The sequence below is a fragment of the Pungitius pungitius genome, unplaced genomic scaffold (assembly GCF_949316345.1).
Source record: "Pungitius pungitius unplaced genomic scaffold, fPunPun2.1 scaffold_28, whole genome shotgun sequence".
In the NCBI taxonomy this organism is placed as follows: domain Eukaryota; kingdom Metazoa; phylum Chordata; class Actinopteri; order Perciformes; family Gasterosteidae; genus Pungitius; species Pungitius pungitius.
The window spans coordinates 201,170-220,553 of record NW_026909895.1 but is presented as its reverse complement, the minus strand read 5'-3'; the positions used below and the strand labels follow the sequence as shown (position 1 = coordinate 220,553).

At 45.3% G+C, this 19,384-nt stretch overlaps 41 non-coding genes and 1 pseudogene across 41 annotated transcripts; all 42 read right to left on the bottom strand.

Moving 5' to 3' along the window:
- Positions 1–215: 215 nt before the first annotated feature.
- LOC134122082 (5S ribosomal RNA) lies at positions 216–333 on the bottom strand. The gene has a single exon (XR_009953623.1). It is a non-coding gene; the product is annotated as a 5S ribosomal RNA (ribosomal RNA).
- Positions 334–672: 339 nt separating this feature from the next.
- LOC134121670 (5S ribosomal RNA) lies at positions 673–791 on the bottom strand. Its single transcript, XR_009953211.1, has one exon. It is a non-coding gene; the product is annotated as a 5S ribosomal RNA (ribosomal RNA).
- Positions 792–1,135: 344 nt separating this feature from the next.
- On the bottom strand, positions 1,136–1,254 carry LOC134122508 (5S ribosomal RNA). Its single transcript, XR_009954034.1, has one exon. It is a non-coding gene; the product is annotated as a 5S ribosomal RNA (ribosomal RNA).
- Positions 1,255–1,593: 339 nt separating this feature from the next.
- LOC134121669 (5S ribosomal RNA) lies at positions 1,594–1,712 on the bottom strand. The gene has a single exon (XR_009953210.1). It is a non-coding gene; the product is annotated as a 5S ribosomal RNA (ribosomal RNA).
- A 344-nt stretch (positions 1,713–2,056) lies between these two features.
- Positions 2,057–2,175, bottom strand: LOC134121473 (5S ribosomal RNA). Its single transcript, XR_009953014.1, has one exon. It is a non-coding gene; the product is annotated as a 5S ribosomal RNA (ribosomal RNA).
- A 339-nt stretch (positions 2,176–2,514) lies between these two features.
- On the bottom strand, positions 2,515–2,633 carry LOC134121594 (5S ribosomal RNA). Its single transcript, XR_009953135.1, has one exon. It is a non-coding gene; the product is annotated as a 5S ribosomal RNA (ribosomal RNA).
- Positions 2,634–2,977: 344 nt separating this feature from the next.
- LOC134122507 (5S ribosomal RNA) lies at positions 2,978–3,096 on the bottom strand. Its single transcript, XR_009954033.1, has one exon. It is a non-coding gene; the product is annotated as a 5S ribosomal RNA (ribosomal RNA).
- A 339-nt stretch (positions 3,097–3,435) lies between these two features.
- Positions 3,436–3,554, bottom strand: LOC134121880 (5S ribosomal RNA). The gene has a single exon (XR_009953421.1). It is a non-coding gene; the product is annotated as a 5S ribosomal RNA (ribosomal RNA).
- Positions 3,555–3,898: 344 nt separating this feature from the next.
- Positions 3,899–4,017, bottom strand: LOC134121472 (5S ribosomal RNA). The gene has a single exon (XR_009953013.1). It is a non-coding gene; the product is annotated as a 5S ribosomal RNA (ribosomal RNA).
- A 339-nt stretch (positions 4,018–4,356) lies between these two features.
- Positions 4,357–4,475, bottom strand: LOC134121667 (5S ribosomal RNA). The gene has a single exon (XR_009953208.1). It is a non-coding gene; the product is annotated as a 5S ribosomal RNA (ribosomal RNA).
- Positions 4,476–4,819: 344 nt separating this feature from the next.
- On the bottom strand, positions 4,820–4,938 carry LOC134121471 (5S ribosomal RNA). The gene has a single exon (XR_009953012.1). It is a non-coding gene; the product is annotated as a 5S ribosomal RNA (ribosomal RNA).
- Positions 4,939–5,277: 339 nt separating this feature from the next.
- Positions 5,278–5,396, bottom strand: LOC134122145 (5S ribosomal RNA). The gene has a single exon (XR_009953686.1). It is a non-coding gene; the product is annotated as a 5S ribosomal RNA (ribosomal RNA).
- Positions 5,397–5,740: 344 nt separating this feature from the next.
- LOC134122505 (5S ribosomal RNA) lies at positions 5,741–5,859 on the bottom strand. The gene has a single exon (XR_009954031.1). It is a non-coding gene; the product is annotated as a 5S ribosomal RNA (ribosomal RNA).
- A 339-nt stretch (positions 5,860–6,198) lies between these two features.
- On the bottom strand, positions 6,199–6,317 carry LOC134122144 (5S ribosomal RNA). Its single transcript, XR_009953685.1, has one exon. It is a non-coding gene; the product is annotated as a 5S ribosomal RNA (ribosomal RNA).
- Positions 6,318–6,661: 344 nt separating this feature from the next.
- Positions 6,662–6,780, bottom strand: LOC134122504 (5S ribosomal RNA). The gene has a single exon (XR_009954030.1). It is a non-coding gene; the product is annotated as a 5S ribosomal RNA (ribosomal RNA).
- A 339-nt stretch (positions 6,781–7,119) lies between these two features.
- LOC134122143 (5S ribosomal RNA) lies at positions 7,120–7,238 on the bottom strand. The gene has a single exon (XR_009953684.1). It is a non-coding gene; the product is annotated as a 5S ribosomal RNA (ribosomal RNA).
- Positions 7,239–7,582: 344 nt separating this feature from the next.
- On the bottom strand, positions 7,583–7,701 carry LOC134122503 (5S ribosomal RNA). Its single transcript, XR_009954029.1, has one exon. It is a non-coding gene; the product is annotated as a 5S ribosomal RNA (ribosomal RNA).
- A 339-nt stretch (positions 7,702–8,040) lies between these two features.
- LOC134122142 (5S ribosomal RNA) lies at positions 8,041–8,159 on the bottom strand. The gene has a single exon (XR_009953683.1). It is a non-coding gene; the product is annotated as a 5S ribosomal RNA (ribosomal RNA).
- Positions 8,160–8,503: 344 nt separating this feature from the next.
- LOC134122502 (5S ribosomal RNA) lies at positions 8,504–8,622 on the bottom strand. Its single transcript, XR_009954028.1, has one exon. It is a non-coding gene; the product is annotated as a 5S ribosomal RNA (ribosomal RNA).
- Positions 8,623–8,961: 339 nt separating this feature from the next.
- Positions 8,962–9,080, bottom strand: LOC134122141 (5S ribosomal RNA). The gene has a single exon (XR_009953682.1). It is a non-coding gene; the product is annotated as a 5S ribosomal RNA (ribosomal RNA).
- A 344-nt stretch (positions 9,081–9,424) lies between these two features.
- On the bottom strand, positions 9,425–9,543 carry LOC134122501 (5S ribosomal RNA). Its single transcript, XR_009954027.1, has one exon. It is a non-coding gene; the product is annotated as a 5S ribosomal RNA (ribosomal RNA).
- Positions 9,544–9,882: 339 nt separating this feature from the next.
- On the bottom strand, positions 9,883–10,001 carry LOC134121615 (5S ribosomal RNA). The gene has a single exon (XR_009953156.1). It is a non-coding gene; the product is annotated as a 5S ribosomal RNA (ribosomal RNA).
- Positions 10,002–10,395: 394 nt separating this feature from the next.
- Positions 10,396–10,514, bottom strand: LOC134122140 (5S ribosomal RNA). Its single transcript, XR_009953681.1, has one exon. It is a non-coding gene; the product is annotated as a 5S ribosomal RNA (ribosomal RNA).
- Positions 10,515–10,858: 344 nt separating this feature from the next.
- LOC134122500 (5S ribosomal RNA) lies at positions 10,859–10,977 on the bottom strand. Its single transcript, XR_009954026.1, has one exon. It is a non-coding gene; the product is annotated as a 5S ribosomal RNA (ribosomal RNA).
- A 339-nt stretch (positions 10,978–11,316) lies between these two features.
- Positions 11,317–11,435, bottom strand: LOC134122499 (5S ribosomal RNA). The gene has a single exon (XR_009954025.1). It is a non-coding gene; the product is annotated as a 5S ribosomal RNA (ribosomal RNA).
- A 344-nt stretch (positions 11,436–11,779) lies between these two features.
- LOC134122498 (5S ribosomal RNA) lies at positions 11,780–11,898 on the bottom strand. The gene has a single exon (XR_009954024.1). It is a non-coding gene; the product is annotated as a 5S ribosomal RNA (ribosomal RNA).
- A 339-nt stretch (positions 11,899–12,237) lies between these two features.
- Positions 12,238–12,356, bottom strand: LOC134122496 (5S ribosomal RNA). The gene has a single exon (XR_009954023.1). It is a non-coding gene; the product is annotated as a 5S ribosomal RNA (ribosomal RNA).
- Positions 12,357–12,700: 344 nt separating this feature from the next.
- Positions 12,701–12,819, bottom strand: LOC134122495 (5S ribosomal RNA). The gene has a single exon (XR_009954022.1). It is a non-coding gene; the product is annotated as a 5S ribosomal RNA (ribosomal RNA).
- A 339-nt stretch (positions 12,820–13,158) lies between these two features.
- Positions 13,159–13,277, bottom strand: LOC134122493 (5S ribosomal RNA). The gene has a single exon (XR_009954020.1). It is a non-coding gene; the product is annotated as a 5S ribosomal RNA (ribosomal RNA).
- Positions 13,278–13,621: 344 nt separating this feature from the next.
- On the bottom strand, positions 13,622–13,740 carry LOC134122492 (5S ribosomal RNA). The gene has a single exon (XR_009954019.1). It is a non-coding gene; the product is annotated as a 5S ribosomal RNA (ribosomal RNA).
- A 339-nt stretch (positions 13,741–14,079) lies between these two features.
- Positions 14,080–14,198, bottom strand: LOC134122417 (5S ribosomal RNA; annotated as a pseudogene).
- A 344-nt stretch (positions 14,199–14,542) lies between these two features.
- LOC134122491 (5S ribosomal RNA) lies at positions 14,543–14,661 on the bottom strand. Its single transcript, XR_009954018.1, has one exon. It is a non-coding gene; the product is annotated as a 5S ribosomal RNA (ribosomal RNA).
- Positions 14,662–15,000: 339 nt separating this feature from the next.
- On the bottom strand, positions 15,001–15,119 carry LOC134122490 (5S ribosomal RNA). Its single transcript, XR_009954017.1, has one exon. It is a non-coding gene; the product is annotated as a 5S ribosomal RNA (ribosomal RNA).
- Positions 15,120–15,463: 344 nt separating this feature from the next.
- Positions 15,464–15,582, bottom strand: LOC134122489 (5S ribosomal RNA). The gene has a single exon (XR_009954016.1). It is a non-coding gene; the product is annotated as a 5S ribosomal RNA (ribosomal RNA).
- A 339-nt stretch (positions 15,583–15,921) lies between these two features.
- On the bottom strand, positions 15,922–16,040 carry LOC134122487 (5S ribosomal RNA). Its single transcript, XR_009954014.1, has one exon. It is a non-coding gene; the product is annotated as a 5S ribosomal RNA (ribosomal RNA).
- A 344-nt stretch (positions 16,041–16,384) lies between these two features.
- Positions 16,385–16,503, bottom strand: LOC134122486 (5S ribosomal RNA). Its single transcript, XR_009954013.1, has one exon. It is a non-coding gene; the product is annotated as a 5S ribosomal RNA (ribosomal RNA).
- A 339-nt stretch (positions 16,504–16,842) lies between these two features.
- LOC134122485 (5S ribosomal RNA) lies at positions 16,843–16,961 on the bottom strand. The gene has a single exon (XR_009954012.1). It is a non-coding gene; the product is annotated as a 5S ribosomal RNA (ribosomal RNA).
- Positions 16,962–17,305: 344 nt separating this feature from the next.
- LOC134122484 (5S ribosomal RNA) lies at positions 17,306–17,424 on the bottom strand. Its single transcript, XR_009954011.1, has one exon. It is a non-coding gene; the product is annotated as a 5S ribosomal RNA (ribosomal RNA).
- Positions 17,425–17,763: 339 nt separating this feature from the next.
- Positions 17,764–17,882, bottom strand: LOC134122483 (5S ribosomal RNA). The gene has a single exon (XR_009954010.1). It is a non-coding gene; the product is annotated as a 5S ribosomal RNA (ribosomal RNA).
- A 344-nt stretch (positions 17,883–18,226) lies between these two features.
- On the bottom strand, positions 18,227–18,345 carry LOC134122481 (5S ribosomal RNA). Its single transcript, XR_009954008.1, has one exon. It is a non-coding gene; the product is annotated as a 5S ribosomal RNA (ribosomal RNA).
- A 339-nt stretch (positions 18,346–18,684) lies between these two features.
- Positions 18,685–18,803, bottom strand: LOC134122480 (5S ribosomal RNA). Its single transcript, XR_009954007.1, has one exon. It is a non-coding gene; the product is annotated as a 5S ribosomal RNA (ribosomal RNA).
- Positions 18,804–19,147: 344 nt separating this feature from the next.
- Positions 19,148–19,266, bottom strand: LOC134122479 (5S ribosomal RNA). Its single transcript, XR_009954006.1, has one exon. It is a non-coding gene; the product is annotated as a 5S ribosomal RNA (ribosomal RNA).
- Positions 19,267–19,384: the final 118 nt, after the last annotated feature.

Genomic DNA, 19,384 nt, shown 5'->3' with positions numbered 1-19,384 from the left:
TTCACTGGCAATTCTAACATGTTGGGTTAGCACCTGTATTTCAACGGCTAAATTACAAACAACAGTATGCCAATAGTAAATGTTGACCAACACTAATTTAGCAATCATGAAACGGAATCATTTTGGATAATATTGTCTAATTTCCTTTCATATCCAACGTTAAAACAGGTGTACAATCTGCGGCGCTCGGCGGCTTTCGGAGAGAGAAGTGAAAAAGCTTACGGCACCTGAGATTCCCAGGCGGTTTCCATCCAGGTACTAACCAGGCCCTGCTCTGCTTAGCTTCCGAGATCAGACGAGATCGGGCGGAACCAGAGAGGTATGGCCGTAAGCTGCTTTTTATCTTTTTCCTAATCCTTTATAATGCGTCAATGAATTATGACACGCCTGCCGTTGGCATCTTTGTGTGGGTTAAATAAGGGTATGCAAAGAAGGCTGTGACATCCCATGCCGAAAATTGGATGGACTAGAGAAGACCCGCCCAGGAGTCCCAGCCAATCGGTGAATGGCCATTGCAGTCCCCGCCACCTCAAATGGCCTGACGATGGTATGGACGTAAGCCACCTTTCATCTTCTTCCTATTGCATCTCTTCTACAATGTGAATTTTTTTTTACAATTGTGTAGGTGTACAATCTACGGCGCTGGGCGGCTTTCAGAGAGAGAAGTGAAAAAGCTTACGGCACCTGGGATTCCCAGGCGGTCTTCCATCCAGGTACTAACCAGGCCCTGCTCTGCTTAGCTTCCGAGATCAGACGAGATCGGGCGGAACCAGAGAGGTATGGACGTAAGCTGCTTTTCATCTTTTTCCTAATCCTTTAAAACGTGTCAAAGATAATCAGAAGTTTCTTTTTCTAAAATTGAAGCAGTTCTTAGCATTGGCAAGAGAGGTTCCTAAAGCCTGAAGGTAACTTTACTTTTCTTCACTGGCAATTCTAACATGTTGGGTTAGCACCTGTATTTCAACGGCTAAATTACAAACAACAGTATGCCAATGGTAAATGTTGACCAACACTAATTTAGCAATCATGAAACGGAATCATTTTGGATAATATTGTCTAATTTCCTTTCATATCCAACGTTAAAACAGGTGTACAATCTGCGGCGCTCGGCGGCTTTCGGAGAGAGAAGTGAAAAAGCTTACGGCACCTGGGATTCCCAGGCGGTCTTCCATCCAGGTACTAACCAGGCCCTGCTCTGCTTAGCTTCCGAGATCAGACGAGATCGGGCGGAACCAGAGAGGTATGGCCGTAAGCTGCTTTTTATCTTTTTCCTAATCCTTTATAATGCGTCAATGAATTATGACACGCCAGCCGTTGGCATCTTTGTGTGGGTTAAATAAGGGTATGCAAAGAAGGCTGTGACATCCCAAGCCGAAAATTGGATGGACTAGAGAAGACCCGCCCAGGAGTCCCAGCCAATCGGTGAATGGCCATTGCAGTCCCCGCCACCTCAAATGGCCTGACGATGGTACGGACGTAAGCCACCTTTCATCTTCTTCCTATTGCATCTCTTCTACAATGTGAATTTTTTTTTACAATTGTGTAGGTGTACAATTTACGGCGCTGGGCGGCTTTCAGAGAGAGAAGTGAAAAAGCTTACGGCACCTGGGATTCCCAGGCGGTCTTCCATCCAGGTACTAACCAGGCCCTGCTCTGCTTAGCTTCCGAGATCAGACGAGATCGGGCGGAACCAGAGAGGTATGGACGTAAGCTGCTTTTCATCTTTTTCTTAATCCTTTAAAACGTGTCAAAGATAATCAGAAGTTTCTTTTTCTAAAATTGAAGCAGTTCTTAGCATTGGCAAGAGAGGTTCCTAAAGCCTGAAGGTAACTTTACTTTTCTTCACTGGCAATTCTAACATGTTGGGTTAGCACCTGTATTTCAACGGCTAAATTACAAACAACAGTATGCCAATCGTAAATGTTGATCAACACTAATTTAGCAATCATGAAACGGAATCATTTTGGATAATATTGTCTAATTTCCTTTCATATCCAACGTTAAAACAGGTGTACAATCTGCGGCGCTCGGCGGCTTTCGGAGAGAGAAGTGAAAAAGCTTACGGCACCTGAGATTCCCAGGCGGTCTTCCATCCAGGTACTAACCAGGCCCTGCTCTGCTTAGCTTCCGAGATCAGACGAGATCGGGCGGAACCAGAGAGGTATGGCCGTAAGCTGCTTTTTATCTTTTTCCTAATCCTTTATAATGCGTCAATGAATTATGACACGCCAGCCGTTGGCATCTTTGAGTGGGTTAAATAAGGGTATGCAAAGAAGGCTGTGACATCCCATGCCGAAAATTGGATGGACTAGAGAAGACCCGCCCAGGAGTCCCAGCCAATCGGTGAATGGCCATTGCAGTCCCCGCCACCTCAAATGGCCTGACGATGGTACGGACGTAAGCCACCTTTCATCTTCTTCCTATTGCATCTCTTCTACAATGTGAAATTTTTTTTACAATTGTGTAGGTGTACAATCTACGGCGCTGGGCGGCTTTCAGAGAGAGAAGTGAAAAAGCTTACGGCACCTGGGATTCCCAGGCGGTCTTCCATCCAGGTACTAACCAGGCCCTGCTCTGCTTAGCTTCCGAGAACAGACGAGATCGGGCGGAACCAGAGAGGTATGGCCGTAAGCTGCTTTTCATCTTTTTCCTAATCCTTTAAAACGTGTCAAAGATAATCAGAAGTTTCTTTTTCTAAAATTGAAGCAGTTCTTAGCATTGGCAAGAGAGGTTCCTAAAGCCTGAAGGTAACTTTACTTTTCTTCACTGGCAATTCTAACATGTTGGGTTAGCACCTGTATTTCAACGGCTAAATTACAAACAACAGTATGCCAATCGTAAATGTTGACCAACACTAATTTAGCAATCATGAAACGGAATCATTTTGGATAATATTGTCTAATTTCCTTTCATATCCAACGTTAAAACAGGTGTACAATCTGCGGCGCTCGGCGGCTTTCGGAGAGAGAAGTGAAAAAGCTTACGGCACCTGGGATTCCCAGGCGGTCTTCCATCCAGGTACTAACCAGGCCCTGCTCTGCTTAGCTTCCGAGATCAGACGAGATCGGGCGGAACCAGAGAGGTATGGCCGTAAGCTGCTTTTTATCTTTTTCCTAATCCTTTATAATGCGTCAATGAATTATGACACGCCTGCCGTTGGCATCTTTGTGTGGGTTAAATAAGGGTATGCAAAGAAGGCTGTGACATCCCATGCCGAAAATTGGATGGACTAGAGAAGACCCGCCCAGGAGTCCCAGCCAATCGGTGAATGGCCATTGCAGTCCCCGCCACCTCAAATGGCCTGACGATGGTATGGACGTAAGCCACCTTTCATCTTCTTCCTATTGCATCTCTTCTACAATGTGAATTTTTTTTTACAATTGTGTAGGTGTACAATCTACGGCGCTGGGCGGCTTTCAGAGAGAGAAGTTAAAAAGCTTACGGCACCTGGGATTCCCAGGCGGTCTTCCATCCAGGTACTAACCAGGCCCTGCTCTGCTTAGCTTCCGAGATCAGACCAGATCGGGCGGAACCAGAGAGGTATGGCCGTAAGCTGCTTTTCATCTTTTTCCTAATCCTTTAAAACGTGTCAAAGATAATCAGAAGTTTCTTTTTCTAAAATTGAAGCAGTTCTTAGCATTGGCAAGAGAGGTTCCTAAAGCCTGAAGGTAACTTTACTTTTCTTCACTGGCAATTCTAACATGTTGGGTTAGCACCTGTATTTCAACGGCTAAATTACAAACAACAGTATGCCAATAGTAAATGTTGACCAACACTAATTTAGCAATCATGAAACGGAATCATTTTGGATAATATTGTCTAATTTCCTTTCATATCCAACGTTAAAACAGGTGTACAATCTGCGGCGCTCGGCGGCTTTCGGAGAGAGAAGTGAAAAAGCTTACGGCACCTGAGATTCCCAGGCGGTCTTCCATCCAGGTACTAACCAGGCCCTGCTCTGCTTAGCTTCCGAGATCAGACGAGATCGGGCGGAACCAGAGAGGTATGGCCGTAAGCTGCTTTTTATCTTTTTCCTAATCCTTTATAATGCGTCAATGAATTATGACACGCCTGCCGTTGGCATCTTTGTGTGGGTTAAATAAGGGTATGCAAAGAAGGCTGTGACATCCCATGCCGAAAATTGGATGGACTAGAGAAGACCCGCCCAGGAGTCCCAGCCAATCGGTGAATGGCCATTGCAGTCCCCGCCACCTCAAATGGCCTGACGATGGTATGGACGTAAGCCACCTTTCATCTTCTTCCTATTGCATCTCTTCTACAATGTGAATTTTTTTTTACAATTGTGTAGGTGTACAATCTACGGCGCTGGGCGGCTTTCAGAGAGAGAAGTGAAAAAGCTTACGGCACCTGGGATTCCCAGGCGGTCTTCCATCCAGGTACTAACCAGGCCCTGCTCTGCTTAGCTTCCGAGATCAGACGAGATCGGGCGGAACCAGAGAGGTATGGACGTAAGCTGCTTTTCATCTTTTTCCTAATCCTTTAAAACGTGTCAAAGATAATCAGAAGTTTCTTTTTCTAAAATTGAAGCAGTTCTTAGCATTGGCAAGAGAGGTTCCTAAAGCCTGAAGGTAACTTTACTTTTCTTCACTGGCAATTCTAACATGTTGGGTTAGCACCTGTATTTCAACGGCTAAATTACAAACAACAGTATGCCAATGGTAAATGTTGACCAACACTAATTTAGCAATCATGAAACGGAATCATTTTGGATAATATTGTCTAATTTCCTTTCATATCCAACGTTAAAACAGGTGTACAATCTGCGGCGCTCGGCGGCTTTCGGAGAGAGAAGTGAAAAAGCTTACGGCACCTGAGATTCCCAGGCGGTCTTCCATCCAGGTACTAACCAGGCCCTGCTCTGCTTAGCTTCCGAGATCAGACGAGATCGGGCGGAACCAGAGAGGTATGGCCGTAAGCTGCTTTTTATCTTTTTCCTAATCCTTTATAATGCGTCAATGAATTATGACACGCCAGCCGTTGGCATCTTTGAGTGGGTTAAATAAGGGTATGCAAAGAAGGCTGTGACATCCCATGCCGAAAATTGGATGGACTAGAGAAGACCCGCCCAGGAGTCCCAGCCAATCGGTGAATGGCCATTGCAGTCCCCGCCACCTCAAATGGCCTGACGATGGTACGGACGTAAGCCACCTTTCATCTTCTTCCTATTGCATCTCTTCTACAATGTGAAATTTTTTTTACAATTGTGTAGGTGTACAATCTACGGCGCTGGGCGGCTTTCAGAGAGAGAAGTGAAAAAGCTTACGGCACCTGGGATTCCCAGGCGGTCTTCCATCCAGGTACTAACCAGGCCCTGCTCTGCTTAGCTTCCGAGAACAGACGAGATCGGGCGGAACCAGAGAGGTATGGACGTAAGCTGCTTTTCATCTTTTTCCTAATCCTTTAAAACGTGTCAAAGATAATCAGAAGTTTCTTTTTCTAAAATTGAAGCAGTTCTTAGCATTGGCAAGAGAGGTTCCTAAAGCCTGAAGGTAACTTTACTTTTCTTCACTGGCAATTCTAACATGTTGGGTTAGCACCTGTATTTCAACGGCTAAATTACAAACAACAGTATGCCAATCGTAAATGTTGACCAACACTAATTTAGCAATCATGAAACGGAATCATTTTGGATAATATTGTCTAATTTCCTTTCATATCCAACGTTAAAACAGGTGTACAATCTGCGGCGCTCGGCGGCTTTCGGAGAGAGAAGTGAAAAAGCTTACGGCACCTGGGATTCCCAGGCGGTCTTCCATCCAGGTACTAACCAGGCCCTGCTCTGCTTAGCTTCCGAGATCAGACGAGATCGGGCGGAACCAGAGAGGTATGGCCGTAAGCTGCTTTTTATCTTTTTCCTAATCCTTTATAATGCGTCAATGAATTATGACACGCCAGCCGTTGGCATCTTTGAGTGGGTTAAATAAGGGTATGCAAAGAAGGCTGTGACATCCCATGCCGAAAATTGGATGGACTAGAGAAGACCCGCCCAGGAGTCCCAGCCAATCGGTGAATGGCCATTGCAGTCCCCGCCACCTCAAATGGCCTGACGATGGTACGGACGTAAGCCACCTTTCATCTTCTTCCTATTGCATCTCTTCTACAATGTGAAATTTTTTTTACAAATGTGTAGGTGTACAATCTACGGCGCTGGGCGGCTTTCAGAGAGAGAAGTGAAAAAGCTTACGGCACCTGGGATTCCCAGGCGGTCTTCCATCCAGGTACTAACCAGGCCCTGCTCTGCTTAGCTTCCGAGAACAGACGAGATCGGGCGGAACCAGAGAGGTATGGACGTAAGCTGCTTTTCATCTTTTTCCTAATCCTTTAAAACGTGTCAAAGATAATCAGAAGTTTCTTTTTCTAAAATTGAAGCAGTTCTTAGCATTGGCAAGAGAGGTTCCTAAAGCCTGAAGGTAACTTTACTTTTCTTCACTGGCAATTCTAACATGTTGGGTTAGCACCTGTATTTCAACGGCTAAATTACAAACAACAGTATGCCAATCGTAAATGTTGACCAACACTAATTTAGCAATCATGAAACGGAATCATTTTGGATAATATTGTCTAATTTCCTTTCATATCCAACGTTAAAACAGGTGTACAATCTGCGGCGCTCGGCGGCTTTCGGAGAGAGAAGTGAAAAAGCTTACGGCACCTGGGATTCCCAGGCGGTCTTCCATCCAGGTACTAACCAGGCCCTGCTCTGCTTAGCTTCCGAGATCAGACGAGATCGGGCGGAACCAGAGAGGTATGGCCGTAAGCTGCTTTTTATCTTTTTCCTAATCCTTTATAATGCGTCAATGAATTATGACACGCCAGCCGTTGGCATCTTTGTGTGGGTTAAATAAGGGTATGCAAAGAAGGCTGTGACATCCCAAGCCGAAAATTGGATGGACTAGAGAAGACCCGCCCAGGAGTCCCAGCCAATCGGTGAATGGCCATTGCAGTCCCCGCCACCTCAAATGGCCTGACGATGGTACGGACGTAAGCCACCTTTCATCTTCTTCCTATTGCATCTCTTCTACAATGTGAAATTTTTTTTACAATTGTGTAGGTGTACAATCTACGGCGCTGGGCGGCTTTCAGAGAGAGAAGTGAAAAAGCTTACGGCACCTGGGATTCCCAGGCGGTCTTCCATCCAGGTACTAACCAGGCCCTGCTCTGCTTAGCTTCCGAGAACAGACGAGATCGGGCGGAACCAGAGAGGTATGGACGTAAGCTGCTTTTCATCTTTTTCCTAATCCTTTAAAACGTGTCAAAGATAATCAGAAGTTTCTTTTTCTAAAATTGAAGCAGTTCTTAGCATTGGCAAGAGAGGTTCCTAAAGCCTGAAGGTAACTTTACTTTTCTTCACTGGCAATTCTAACATGTTGGGTTAGCACCTGTATTTCAACGGCTAAATTACAAACAACAGTATGCCAATCGTAAATGTTGACCAACACTAATTTAGCAATCATGAAACCGAATCATTTTGGATAATATTGTCTAATTTCCTTTCATATCCAACGTTAAAACAGGTGTACAATCTGCGGCGCTCGGCGGCTTTCGGAGAGAGAAGTGAAAAAGCTTACGGCACCTGGGATTCCCAGGCGGTCTTCCATCCAGGTACTAACCAGGCCCTGCTCTGCTTAGCTTCCGAGATCAGACGAGATCGGGCGGAACCAGAGAGGTATGGCCGTAAGCTGCTTTTTATCTTTTTCCTAATCCTTTATAATGCGTCAATGAATTATGACACGCCTGCCGTTGGCATCTTTGTGTGGGTTAAATAAGGGTATGCAAAGAAGGCTGTGACATCCCATGCCGAAAATTGGATGGACTAGAGAAGACCCGCCCAGGAGTCCCAGCCAATCGGTGAATGGCCATTGCAGTCCCCGCCACCTCAAATGGCCTGACGATGGTACGGACGTAAGCCACCTTTCATCTTCTTCCTATTGCATCTCTTCTACAATGTGAAATTTTTTTTACAATTGTGTAGGTGTACAATCTACGGCGCTGGGCGGCTTTCAGAGAGAGAAGTGAAAAAGCTTACGGCACCTGGGATTCCCAGGCGGTCTTCCATCCAGGTACTAACCAGGCCCTGCTCTGCTTAGCTTCCGAGAACAGACGAGATCGGGCGGAACCAGAGAGGTATGGACGTAAGCTGCTTTTCATCTTTTTCCTAATCCTTTAAAACGTGTCAAAGATAATCAGAAGTTTCTTTTTCTAAAATTGAAGCAGTTCTTAGCATTGGCAAGAGAGGTTCCTAAAGCCTGAAGGTAACTTTACTTTTCTTCACTGGCAATTCTAACATGTTGGGTTAGCACCTGTATTTCAACGGCTAAATTACAAACAACAGTATGCCAATCGTAAATGTTGACCAACACTAATTTAGCAATCATGAAACGGAATCATTTTGGATAATATTGTCTAATTTCCTTTCATATCCAACGTTAAAACAGGTGTACAATCTGCGGCGCTCGGCGGCTTTCGGAGAGAGAAGTGAAAAAGCTTACGGCACCTGGGATTCCCAGGCGGTCTTCCATCCAGGTACTAACCAGGCCCTGCTCTGCTTAGCTTCCGAGATCAGACGAGATCGGGCGGAACCAGAGAGGTATGGCCGTAAGCTGCTTTTTATCTTTTTCCTAATCCTTTATAATGCGTCAATGAATTATGACACGCCAGCCGTTGGCATCTTTGTGTGGGTTAAATAAGGGTATGCAAAGAAGGCTGTGACATCCCAAGCCGAAAATTGGATGGACTAGAGAAGACCCGCCCAGGAGTCCCAGCCAATCGGTGAATGGCCATTGCAGTCCCCGCCACCTCAAATGGCCTGACGATGGTACGGACGTAAGCCACCTTTCATCTTCTTCCTATTGCATCTCTTCTACAATGTGAAATTTTTTTTACAATTGTGTAGGTGTACAATCTACGGCTCTGGGCGGCTTTCAGAGAGAGAAGTGAAAAAGCTTACGGCACCTGGGATTCCCAGGCGGTCTTCCATCCAGGTACTAACCAGGCCCTGCTCTGCTTAGCTTCCGAGAACAGACGAGATCGGGCGGAACCAGAGAGGTATGGACGTAAGCTGCTTTTCATCTTTTTCCTAATCCTTTAAAACGTGTCAAAGATAATCAGAAGTTTCTTTTTCTAAAATTGAAGCAGTTCTTAGCATTGGCAAGAGAGGTTCCTAAAGCCTGAAGGTAACTTTACTTTTCTTCACTGGCAATTCTAACATGTTGGGTTAGCACCTGTATTTCAACGGCTAAATTACAAACAACAGTATGCCAATCGTAAATGTTGACCAACACTAATTTAGCAATCATGAAACCGAATCATTTTGGATAATATTGTCTAATTTCCTTTCATATCCAACGTTAAAACAGGTGTACAATCTGCGGCGCTCGGCGGCTTTCGGAGAGAGAAGTGAAAAAGCTTACGGCACCTGGGATTCCCAGGCGGTCTTCCATCCAGGTACTAACCAGGCCCTGCTCTGCTTAGCTTCCGAGATCAGACGAGATCGGGCGGAACCAGAGAGGTATGGCCGTAAGCTGCTTTTTATCTTTTTCCTAATCCTTTATAATGCGTCAAAAAATTATGTCACGCCTGCCGTTGGCATCTTTGTGTGGGTTAAATAAGGGTATGCAAAGAAGGCTGTGACATCCTATGGCGAAAATTGGATGGACTAGAGAAGACCCGCCCAGGAGTCCCAGCCAATCGGTGGATGGCCATTGCAGTCCCCGCCACCTCAAATGGCCTGACGATGGTATGGACGTAAGCCACCTTTCATCTTCTTCCTATTGCATCTCTTCTACAATGTGATCAACTTTTTACAATTGTGTAGGTGTACAAGCTACGGCGCTGGGCGGCTTTCAGAGAGAGAAGTGAAAAAGCTTACGGCACCTGGGATTCCCAGGCGGTCTTCCATCCAGGTACTAACCAGGCCCTGCTCTGCTTAGCTTCCGAGATCAGACGAGATCGGGCGGTACCAGAGAGGTATGGCGGTAAGCTGCTTTTCAACTTTTTCCTAATCCTTTAAAACGTGTCAAAGATAATCAGAAGTTTCTTTTTCTAAAATTGAAGCAGTTCTTAGCATTGGCAAGAGAGGTTCCTAAAACCTAAAGGGAACTTTACTTTTCTTCACTGGTAAATCTAACATGTTTGGTTAGCACCTGTATTTCAACGGCTAAATTACAAACAAAAGTATGCCAATTGTTAAATGTTGATCAACACTAATTTAGCAACCATGAAACGGAATCATATTTGATAATATTGTCTAAATGCCTTTCATATCCAACGTTAAAACAACAATAAACATGCATCTCTTCAACAATGTGATATACTTTTTGTAATTTGTAGGTGTACAATCTGCGGCGCTCTGCAGCTTTCAGAGAGAAGTGAAAAAGCTTACGGCACCTGGGATTCCCAGGCGGTCTTCCATCCAGGTACTAACCAGGCCCTGCTCTGCTTAGCTTCCGAGAACAGACGAGATCGGGCGGAACCAGAGAGGTATGGACGTAAGCTGCTTTTCATCTTTTTCCTAATCCTTTAAAACGTGTCAAAGATAATCAGAAGTTTCTTTTTCTAAAATTGAAGCAGTTCTTAGCATTGGCAAGAGAGGTTCCTAAAGCCTGAAGGTAACTTTACTTTTCTTCACTGGCAATTCTAACATGTTGGGTTAGCACCTGTATTTCAACGGCTAAATTACAAACAACAGTATGCCAATGGTAAATGTTGACCAACACTAATTTAGCAATCATGAAACCGAATCATTTTGGATAATATTGTCTAATTTCCTTTCATATCCAACGTTAAAACAGGTGTACAATCTGCGGCGCTCGGCGGCTTTCGGAGAGAGAAGTGAAAAAGCTTACGGCACCTGGGATTCCCAGGCGGTCTTCCATCCAGGTACTAACCAGGCCCTGCTCTGCTTAGCTTCCGAGATCAGACGAGATCGGGCGGAACCAGAGAGGTATGGCCGTAAGCTGCTTTTTATCTTTTTCCTAATCCTTTATAATGCGTCAATGAATTATGACACGCCTGCCGTTGGCATCTTTGTGTGGGTTAAATAAGGGTATGCAAAGAAGGCTGTGACATCCCATGCCGAAAATTAGATGGACTAGAGAAGACCCGCCCAGGAGTCCCAGCCAATCGGTGAATGGCCATTGCAGTCCCCGCCACCTCAAATGGCCTGACGATGGTATGGACGTAAGCCACCTTTCATCTTCTTCCTATTGCATCTCTTCTACAATGTGAATTTTTTTTTACAATTGTGTAGGTGTACAATCTACGGCGCTGGGCGGCTTTCAGAGAGAGAAGTTAAAAAGCTTACGGCACCTGGGATTCCCAGGCGGTCTTCCATCCAGGTACTAACCAGGCCCTGCTCTGCTTAGCTTCCGAGATCAGACGAGATCGGGCGGAACCAGAGAGGTATGGCCGTAAGCTGCTTTTCATCTTTTTCCTAATCCTTTAAAACGTGTCAAAGATAATCAGAAGTTTCTTTTTCTAAAATTGAAGCAGTTCTTAGCATTGGCAAGAGAGGTTCCTAAAGCCTGAAGGTAACTTTACTTTTCTTCACTGGCAATTCTAACATGTTGGGTTAGCACCTGTATTTCAACGGCTAAATTACAAACAACAGTATGCCAATGGTAAATGTTGACCAACACTAATTTAGCAATCATGAAACGGAATCATTTTGGATAATATTGTCTAATTTCCTTTCATATCCAACGTTAAAACAGGTGTACAATCTGCGGCGCTCGGCGGCTTTCGGAGAGAGAAGTGAAAAAGCTTACGGCACCTGGGATTCCCAGGCGGTCTTCCATCCAGGTACTAACCAGGCCCTGCTCTGCTTAGCTTCCGAGATCAGACGAGATCGGGCGGAACCAGAGAGGTATGGCCGTAAGCTGCTTTTTATCTTTTTCCTAATCCTTTATAATGCGTCAATGAATTATGACACGCCTGCCGTTGGCATCTTTGTGTGGGTTAAATAAGGGTATGCAAAGAAGGCTGTGACATCCCATGCCGAAAATTGGATGGACTAGAGAAGACCCGCCCAGGAGTCCCAGCCAATCGGTGAATGGCCATTGCAGTCCCCGCCACCTCAAATGGCCTGACGATGGTATGGACGTAAGCCACCTTTCATCTTCTTCCTATTGCATCTCTTCTACAATGTGAATTTTTTTTTACAATTGTGTAGGTGTACAATCTACGGCGCTGGGCGGCTTTCAGAGAGAGAAGTTAAAAAGCTTACGGCACCTGGGATTCCCAGGCGGTCTTCCATCCAGGTACTAACCAGGCCCTGCTCTGCTTAGCTTCCGAGATCAGACGAGATCGGGCGGAACCAGAGAGGTATGGCCGTAAGCTGCTTTTCATCTTTTTCCTAATCCTTTAAAACGTGTCAAAGATAATCAGAAGTTTCTTTTTCTAAAATTGAAGCAGTTCTTAGCATTGGCAAGAGAGGTTCCTAAAGCCTGAAGGTAACTTTACTTTTCTTCACTGGCAATTCTAACATGTTGGGTTAGCACCTGTATTTCAACGGCTAAATTACAAACAACAGTATGCCAATGGTAAATGTTGACCAACACTAATTTAGCAATCATGAAACGGAATCATTTTGGATAATATTGTCTAATTTCCTTTCATATCCAACGTTAAAACAGGTGTACAATCTGCGGCGCTCGGCGGCTTTCGGAGAGAGAAGTGAAAAAGCTTACGGCACCTGGGATTCCCAGGCGGTCTTCCATCCAGGTACTAACCAGGCCCTGCTCTGCTTAGCTTCCGAGATCAGACGAGATCGGGCGGAACCAGAGAGGTATGGCCGTAAGCTGCTTTTTATCTTTTTCCTAATCCTTTATAATGCGTCAATGAATTATGACACGCCTGCCGTTGGCATCTTTGTGTGGGTTAAATAAGGGTATGCAAAGAAGGCTGTGACATCCCATGCCGAAAATTGGATGGACTAGAGAAGACCCGCCCAGGAGTCCCAGCCAATCGGTGAATGGCCATTGCAGTCCCCGCCACCTCAAATGGCCTGACGATGGTATGGACGTAAGCCACCTTTCATCTTCTTCCTATTGCATCTCTTCTACAATGTGAATTTTTTTTTACAATTGTGTAGGTGTACAATCTACGGCGCTGGGCGGCTTTCAGAGAGAGAAGTTAAAAAGCTTACGGCACCTGGGATTCCCAGGCGGTCTTCCATCCAGGTACTAACCAGGCCCTGCTCTGCTTAGCTTCCGAGATCAGACGAGATCGGGCGGAACCAGAGAGGTATGGCCGTAAGCTGCTTTTCATCTTTTTCCTAATCCTTTAAAACGTGTCAAAGATAATCAGAAGTTTCTTTTTCTAAAATTGAAGCAGTTCTTAGCATTGGCAAGAGAGGTTCCTAAAGCCTGAAGGTAACTTTACTTTTCTTCACTGGCAATTCTAACATGTTGGGTTAGCACCTGTATTTCAACGGCTAAATTACAAACAACAGTATGCCAATGGTAAATGTTGACCAACACTAATTTAGCAATCATGAAACGGAATCATTTTGGATAATATTGTCTAATTTCCTTTCATATCCAACGTTAAAACAGGTGTACAATCTGCGGCGCTCGGCGGCTTTCGGAGAGAGAAGTGAAAAAGCTTACGGCACCTGGGATTCCCAGGCGGTCTTCCATCCAGGTACTAACCAGGCCCTGCTCTGCTTAGCTTCCGAGATCAGACGAGATCGGGCGGAACCAGAGAGGTATGGCCGTAAGCTGCTTTTTATCTTTTTCCTAATCCTTTATAATGCGTCAATGAATTATGACACGCCTGCCGTTGGCATCTTTGTGTGGGTTAAATAAGGGTATGCAAAGAAGGCTGTGACATCCCATGCCGAAAATTGGATGGACTAGAGAAGACCCGCCCAGGAGTCCCAGCCAATCGGTGAATGGCCATTGCAGTCCCCGCCACCTCAAATGGCCTGACGATGGTATGGACGTAAGCCACCTTTCATCTTCTTCCTATTGCATCTCTTCTACAATGTGAATTTTTTTTTACAATTGTGTAGGTGTACAATCTACGGCGCTGGGCGGCTTTCAGAGAGAGAAGTGAAAAAGCTTACGGCACCTGGGATTCCCAGGCGGTCTTCCATCCAGGTACTAACCAGGCCCTGCTCTGCTTAGCTTCCAAGAACAGACGAGATCGGGCGGAACCAGAGAGGTATGGACGTAAGCTGCTTTTCATCTTTTTCCTAATCCTTTAAAACGTGTCAAAGATAATCAGAAGTTTCTTTTTCTAAAATTGAAGCAGTTCTTAGCATTGGCAAGAGAGGTTCCTAAAGCCTGAAGGTAACTTTACTTTTCTTCACTGGCAATTCTAACATGTTGGGTTAGCACCTGTATTTCAACGGCTAAATTACAAACAACAGTATGCCAATGGTAAATGTTGACCAACACTAATTTAGCAATCATGAAACCGAATCATTTTGGATAATATTGTCTAATTTCCTTTCATATCCAACGTTAAAACAGGTGTACAATCTGCGGCGCTCGGCGGCTTTCGGAGAGAGAAGTGAAAAAGCTTACGGCACCTGGGATTCCCAGGCGGTCTTCCATCCAGGTACTAACCAGGCCCTGCTCTGCTTAGCTTCCGAGATCAGACGAGATCGGGCGGAACCAGAGAGGTATGGCCGTAAGCTGCTTTTTATCTTTTTCCTAATCCTTTATAATGCGTCAATGAATTATGACACGCCTGCCGTTGGCATCTTTGTGTGGGTTAAATAAGGGTATGCAAAGAAGGCTGTGACATCCCATGCCGAAAATTGGATGGACTAGAGAAGACCCGCCCAGGAGTCCCAGCCAATCGGTGAATGGCCATTGCAGTCCCCGCCACCTCAAATGGCCTGACGATGGTATGGACGTAAGCCACCTTTCATCTTCTTCCTATTGCATCTCTTCTACAATGTGAATTTTTTTTTACAATTGTGTAGGTGTACAATCTACGGCGCTGGGCGGCTTTCAGAGAGAGAAGTTAAAAAGCTTACGGCACCTGGGATTCCCAGGCGGTCTTCCATCCAGGTACTAACCAGGCCCTGCTCTGCTTAGCTTCCGAGATCAGACGAGATCGGGCGGAACCAGAGAGGTATGGCCGTAAGCTGCTTTTCATCTTTTTCCTAATCCTTTAAAACGTGTCAAAGATAATCAGAAGTTTCTTTTTCTAAAATTGAAGCAGTTCTTAGCATTGGCAAGAGAGGTTCCTAAAGCCTGAAGGTAACTTTACTTTTCTTCACTGGCAATTCTAACATGTTGGGTTAGCACCTGTATTTCAACGGCTAAATTACAAACAACAGTATGCCAATGGTAAATGTTGACCAACACTAATTTAGCAATCATGAAACGGAATCATTTTGGATAATATTGTCTAATTTCCTTTCATATCCAACGTTAAAACAGGTGTACAATCTGCGGCGCTCGGCGGCTTTCGGAGAGAGAAGTGAAAAAGCTTACGGCACCTGGGATTCCCAGGCGGTCTTCCATCCAGGTACTAACCAGGCCCTGCTCTGCTTAGCTTCCGAGATCAGACGAGATCGGGCGGAACCAGAGAGGTATGGCCGTAAGCTGCTTTTTATCTTTTTCCTAATCCTTTATAATGCGTCAATGAATTATGACACGCCTGCCGTTGGCATCTTTGTGTGGGTTAAATAAGGGTATGCAAAGAAGGCTGTGACATCCCATGCCGAAAATTGGATGGACTAGAGAAGACCCGCCCAGGAGTCCCAGCCAATCGGTGAATGGCCATTGCAGTCCCCGCCACCTCAAATGGCCTGACGATGGTATGGACGTAAGCCACCTTTCATCTTCTTCCTATTGCATCTCTTCTACAATGTGAATTTTTTTTTACAATTGTGTAGGTGTACAATCTACGGCGCTGGGCGGCTTTCAGAGAGAGAAGTTAAAAAGCTTACGGCACCTGGGATTCCCAGGCGGTCTTCCATCCAGGTACTAACCAGGCCCTGCTCTGCTTAGCTTCCGAGATCAGACGAGATCGGGCGGAACCAGAGAGGTATGGCCGTAAGCTGCTTTTCATCTTTTTCCTAATCCTTTAAAACGTGTCAAAGATAATCAGAAGTTTCTTTTTCTAAAATTGAAGCAGTTCTTAGCATTGGCAAGAGAGGTTCCTAAAGCCTGAAGGTAACTTTACTTTTCTTCACTGGCAATTCTAACATGTTGGGTTAGCACCTGTATTTCAACGGCTAAATTACAAACAACAGTATGCCAATGGTAAATGTTGACCAACACTAATTTAGCAATCATGAAACGGAATCATTTTGGATAATATTGTCTAATTTCCTTTCATATCCAACGTTAAAACAGGTGTACAATCTGCGGCGCTCGGCGGCTTTCGGAGAGAGAAGTGAAAAAGCTTACGGCACCTGGGATTCCCAGGCGGTCTTCCATCCAGGTACTAACCAGGCCCTGCTCTGCTTAGCTTCCGAGATCAGACGAGATCGGGCGGAACCAGAGAGGTATGGCCGTAAGCTGCTTTTTATCTTTTTCCTAATCCTTTATAATGCGTCAATGAATTATGACACGCCTGCCGTTGGCATCTTTGTGTGGGTTAAATAAGGGTATGCAAAGAAGGCTGTGACATCCCATGCCGAAAATTGGATGGACTAGAGAAGACCCGCCCAGGAGTCCCAGCCAATCGGTGAATGGCCATTGCAGTCCCCGCCACCTCAAATGGCCTGACGATGGTATGGACGTAAGCCACCTTTCATCTTCTTCCTATTGCATCTCTTCTACAATGTGAATTTTTTTTTACAATTGTGTAGGTGTACAATCTACGGCGCTGGGCGGCTTTCAGAGAGAGAAGTTAAAAAGCTTACGGCACCTGGGATTCCCAGGCGGTCTTCCATCCAGGTACTAACCAGGCCCTGCTCTGCTTAGCTTCCGAGATCAGACGAGATCGGGCGGAACCAGAGAGGTATGGCCGTAAGCTGCTTTTCATCTTTTTCCTAATCCTTTAAAACGTGTCAAAGATAATCAGAAGTTTCTTTTTCTAAAATTGAAGCAGTTCTTAGCATTGGCAAGAGAGGTTCCTAAAGCCTGAAGGTAACTTTACTTTTCTTCACTGGCAATTCTAACATGTTGGGTTAGCACCTGTATTTCAACGGCTAAATTACAAACAACAGTATGCCAATGGTAAATGTTGACCAACACTAATTTAGCAATCATGAAACGGAATCATTTTGGATAATATTGTCTAATTTCCTTTCATATCCAACGTTAAAACAGGTGTACAATCTGCGGCGCTCGGCGGCTTTCGGAGAGAGAAGTGAAAAAGCTTACGGCACCTGGGATTCCCAGGCGGTCTTCCATCCAGGTACTAACCAGGCCCTGCTCTGCTTAGCTTCCGAGATCAGACGAGATCGGGCGGAACCAGAGAGGTATGGCCGTAAGCTGCTTTTTATCTTTTTCCTAATCCTTTATAATGCGTCAATGAATTATGACACGCCTGCCGTTGGCATCTTTGTGTGGGTTAAATAAGGGTATGCAAAGAAGGCTGTGACATCCCATGCCGAAAATTGGATGGACTAGAGAAGACCCGCCCAGGAGTCCCAGCCAATCGGTGAATGGCCATTGCAGTCCCCGCCACCTCAAATGGCCTGACGATGGTATGGACGTAAGCCACCTTTCATCTTCTTCCTATTGCATCTCTTCTACAATGTGAATTTTTTTTTACAATTGTGTAGGTGTACAATCTACGGCGCTGGGCGGCTTTCAGAGAGAGAAGTTAAAAAGCTTACGGCACCTGGGATTCCCAGGCGGTCTTCCATCCAGGTACTAACCAGGCCCTGCTCTGCTTAGCTTCCGAGATCAGACGAGATCGGGCGGAACCAGAGAGGTATGGCCGTAAGCTGCTTTTCATCTTTTTCCTAATCCTTTAAAACGTGTCAAAGATAATCAGAAGTTTCTTTTTCTAAAATTGAAGCAGTTCTTAGCATTGGCAAGAGAGGTTCCTAAAGCCTGAAGGTAACTTTACTTTTCTTCACTGGCAATTCTAACATGTTGGGTTAGCACCTGTATTTCAACGGCTAAATTACAAACAACAGTATGCCAATGGTAAATGTTGACCAACACTAATTTAGCAATCATGAAACGGAATCATTTTGGATAATATTGTCTAATTTCCTTTCATATCCAACGTTAAAACAGGTGTACAATCTGCGGCGCTCGGCGGCTTTCGGAGAGAGAAGTGAAAAAGCTTACGGCACCTGGGATTCCCAGGCGGTCTTCCATCCAGGTACTAACCAGGCCCTGCTCTGCTTAGCTTCCGAGATCAGACGAGATCGGGCGGAACCAGAGAGGTATGGCCGTAAGCTGCTTTTTATCTTTTTCCTAATCCTTTATAATGCGTCAATGAATTATGACACGCCTGCCGTTGGCATCTTTGTGTGGGTTAAATAAGGGTATGCAAAGAAGGCTGTGACATCCCATGCCGAAAATTGGATGGACTAGAGAAGACCCGCCCAGGAGTCCCAGCCAATCGGTGAATGGCCATTGCAGTCCCCGCCACCTCAAATGGCCTGACGATGGTATGGACGTAAGCCACCTTTCATCTTCTTCCTATTGCATCTCTTCTACAATGTGAATTTTTTTTTACAATTGTGTAGGTGTACAATCTACGGCGCTGGGCGGCTTTCAGAGAGAGAAGTTAAAAAGCTTACGGCACCTGGGATTCCCAGGCGGTCTTCCATCCAGGTACTAACCAGGCCCTGCTCTGCTTAGCTTCCGAGATCAGACGAGATCGGGCGGAACCAGAGAGGTATGGCCGTAAGCTGCTTTTCATCTTTTTCCTAATCCTTTAAAACGTGTCAAAGATAATCAGAAGTTTCTTTTTCTAAAATTGAAGCAGTTCTTAGCATTGGCAAGAGAGGTTCCTAAAGCCTGAAGGTAACTTTACTTTTCTTCACTGGCAATTCTAACATGTTGGGTTAGCACCTGTATTTCAACGGCTAAATTACAAACAACAGTATGCCAATGGTAAATGTTGACCAACACTAATTTAGCAATCATGAAACGGAATCATTTTGGATAATATTGTCTAATTTCCTTTCATATCCAACGTTAAAACAGGTGTACAATCTGCGGCGCTCGGCGGCTTTCGGAGAGAGAAGTGAAAAAGCTTACGGCACCTGGGATTCCCAGGCGGTCTTCCATCCAGGTACTAACCAGGCCCTGCTCTGCTTAGCTTCCGAGATCAGACGAGATCGGGCGGAACCAGAGAGGTATGGCCGTAAGCTGCTTTTTATCTTTTTCCTAATCCTTTATAATGCGTCAATGAATTATGACACGCCAGCCGTTGGCATCTTTGAGTGGGTTAAATAAGGGTATGCAAAGAAGGCTGTGACATCCCATGC